General features: G+C 40.2%; 1 protein-coding gene across 1 annotated transcript in view; it reads right to left on the reverse strand.

Annotated features, from left to right (window-relative positions):
- LOC118322489 (death effector domain-containing protein-like) overlaps nucleotides 1-2,144 on the reverse strand; it is a gene marked incomplete at its 3' end in the record, with an annotated part of 3,653 nt that extends 1,509 nt beyond the window's left edge. Inside the window, exon 1 of the mRNA XM_035654173.1 lies at nucleotides 1,810-2,144. The remainder of the gene's footprint in view (nucleotides 1-1,809) is intronic.
- Nucleotides 2,145-3,546: the final 1,402 nt, after the last annotated feature.

Consider the following 3,546-nt stretch of genomic DNA (forward strand, 5'->3'; position numbering starts at 1 on the left):
GTCCGAGAGGACTGAAATTTCATCTGTGCTGTATGTCGTGCATGTATAGCATACTTGACAATAAAGTTGAATTGACTACTGTGCATGCTGGCACACAGTCACAATATCATGGCTTACAGGGACAATTGAGCTGAAGGGAGCCTCGTCATTGTAATAATTTTAACACACAGTCTAAATGTGTGTGGTCAGAATAGGGATGGGAATTGATAAGAATTTATTGATAAAAAAACAGTATTGATTCTTCTTATCAGTCTGATTCTACTTCTTAATCACATTTTATTGTGTGTAAAAATGGCCTACATAGGTTTTCAGCATCAACGCAACTGTTTTATCTCTGAATCTGAACAGTGAGGAAACAGAGTATGGCTGATTTGGCTGTTCAATACAAAGGTTTGACTAATTGTTCCTCTTTTTTCTGTTATTTTTTCAGTTCAACTGCAACAGTTCCAAACGGAGCTCCATCAGTCTCACTTTTTAACATTCTTTTTTGTCATGTGTGTAAAAATGTGCGTCCTGTTTACAGTTCAATTTTGAAACCCTAAGCACGGGGTGCGTCTGCAGCCAAAGAGTCCTTCCATGGACGGCTTTAGAGGAGGTTGAACCACCGTCTGCAGCCGCAGTCCTGCACCACACTGCCTTCCGTTAAGTATCACTCCTCTCCGCTTCCATCACAGTTATATTAGTTTTGTGGTCATATTGAGGCTCGGTTTGTAAAGTTTACAGCCTGCCATGCTGTCACTCGTTGAACAATGACACAGCTAAAAAACAAAAGTCGCCTGAGGATGACTCAAGACAAGTTTTCGGGGGCTTCCCTAAAAAAATATCATAGTAGAATTATAGCAGCTTAGACACTGACGTATGGCCAATAAAATCTAAGTCTTATTGGCTCTATGGTTTCACTTCTGGGCTATGTGGCTGTTTGGTTGAGGGACTGTTCAATAATGGAACAATCCTTTGCTTATTATCAAAACAAACATCTCTGATTGGTTGTTTTCATTCAGCCCGATGGATTACTGCAAATGCCATTAGGAGCACTAGGAGGAGCCAGAGGAAGGTAATTATTTTTTACAGATTATCTGTCTGTGTACTACTGTCAGAAAATAGTGAAAATTCCATTAACTAACGTTATTTACAGAAGAGCTCCAAAATAATAAACATGCGTGACATAAATATAATTAGTGAGGTAGAAATAAGTCAGGCGTGGATATATTTACGTTAACTTTAGTTATAAGCAACGGGTGACTTTCACTTTATGAACACCACATCTACGGTGTTTATGGAGCACACACGGTGAAAAATGCACTTATGAACACAGGAAATCACCATAACCACCATAAGACGGTTTGGACTAACGGACAGTTACCATAACGCTAGCTACGGCTAATTTAGCTAACTAAAAGTGGAGTTTATGTAACGTTAAAAACAAGAGCAACGTAAGAACACTACCACTGAAATCACTCACAGTAGACTATCGGTAGTTAGCTAGTAAGCTAACGGTAGTTATCTGAGGTTAAAAACAGATGCAAGATGTTGACGTGGGGCCGCTAAACAACCAGACGGGGAACTGGCATATTATTCCCGTTACACGGTTAGCGACTGAAGAGCCAGTCAAGAGTTTGCTACGGTACCGTAAACGTGCGCATAATAAAACCGCTATCCGCTTCATTTGCGTCTTGGTTTGTTGTGACTCCTGATCGCTAGCCTTAAGTAGTGCAGGTTTGCTGTCAACGTAAACTAACGCACGTCAAACCAAGTGAGACTGACAGTGAAAACAAGTAATTGCATTATGTAACAATAACTCTACATTACCTCCCGTCTCGTTGGATATTCTTGACGAGTCCGACACTATCACAGTTCGGTAGACAGCTAACGCGAAGTTAGCTTCCAGTGTGTGATGGCACAGCAAAGCTTCTTCCAGGACGGAAACACGGCTCCGTTTAACCGTGTTACCGGACTGCACGATGAGTCTTTAACGAATGTGTTTCCGGTCTCTTGCTGGGCAGCACGGATTCTTTCATTCCACAAATAAAAGTTGGTTTAATGCTTTTGGTCCTCAAACACACATCATGGAGAAAATAAGCAGACAATTTTCGTTCTTCAGCTAAAATGAAAGAACTTCCAGTTCACGGTACAGTTCAGTTCCGGTGTTGTTGCGAGTTGTCCCCACTTTTTCTTCTGTCGATGCTCGCGGCAGGCAGGACGCAGCAAAGGCGTTTTGCTGCCCCCTACAGGTCATTCCATTGAATTACTAATATTCTTGCATTGAGTGTGAATCCTTGCATGGATAATATTTATTACAGTTTATGTTATACCACCATGAGCCGCGATGAGTATTGACTTAAAATAATGATCTGTAACTCCACTTTCTGCCAGTTGAGCTTACATGAAGCTTCTCTCTGTTTGATAATTGGTGCATTCCATTAAAACGTGACTCCTAGTTTCTGCCTGCCCACAGATACATTTTCCATCCAGGTGCTTACCAACCAGTGCCAGCCCATTCTTATACATATATATATATATATGTTTGGGGGTGTGGGGTTGCGGCTTTTTGCCTTTATTGGATAGAACAGCTGAAATTAGACAGGAAAGAGGGAGAAAGAGACAATGGTTAGCCTGGCCACTACCAAACTGTCCCTCCTGCCAAATTTCCTATAAATAATAGGCGTTTCAATGACGGCTGTATTGAAAAAGAAAACCTGCCCCTGTTTACCACCACCGCCATAACTTTGCTGTTCCTTGTTGTATTAAACTCAACTAAACTAAACAAAAACAACCAATCAGAGCAGAGAAAGATAGCTGATTCTTGAGTCTCTTTTCTTTCTCACTGGGAATGAAACTATCTTCAAGCCACCAGCCCAAAGCGTCTTTCTATCTTCATGCCAAATTATTCTTACAGAGACTTGATGCATCAAAATTGGCATTAAAGGAACCGCCTAAGCTGGGTAATCATATATAGATCTGGTTCGCAGTTTGTACATGTAACCGATGAATCTTCAATAAATACACATTTAATACCATGGAGTTACAAAGGTTCTTTATCTTGGAACCAATCTATTTACTTTATATATATGCTCCCTTTAGAAAATTTTAATTAGGGAATCACTCATTATCTTCACTTTTATGCAGAGATATTGCAGTTATATCTTCAAAATCAAGCCCGATGAATGTAATCCCAATTTCTTAAATACAACATGTCAAGGAACATTAAAATCCTGATGAGCAGCAATTTTCTGATGATGTTTCTAGATGGCCTCTACCTGCCTCTAGCACCACTGTCAGGGAAATCTTGGGAGTTATCTTTGATTTCAGGATTTGTCATTTACTCTGGCCCTCCTCTGCTCCTAATGGTATTTACAAGATATCTCACCGGGCCCCTGAATGAAAACACCAATCAGAGCCAAGGATTCTGATTCTGATTCTGATTCATGTTCTACTTCATGTTCTCATTAAGTTAATAATGACCTTTTGATTGCTTCCAACAATGGACTTGTCTCTGTACTTGTATTATTAGATCTTAGTGCTGCATTTGACACCATTGATCATAAT

Source organism: Morone saxatilis, unplaced genomic scaffold (assembly GCF_004916995.1).
Source record: "Morone saxatilis isolate NCDOM2014 unplaced genomic scaffold, NCSU_SB_2.0 Contig139, whole genome shotgun sequence".
Lineage (NCBI taxonomy): Eukaryota > Metazoa > Chordata > Actinopteri > Moronidae > Morone > Morone saxatilis.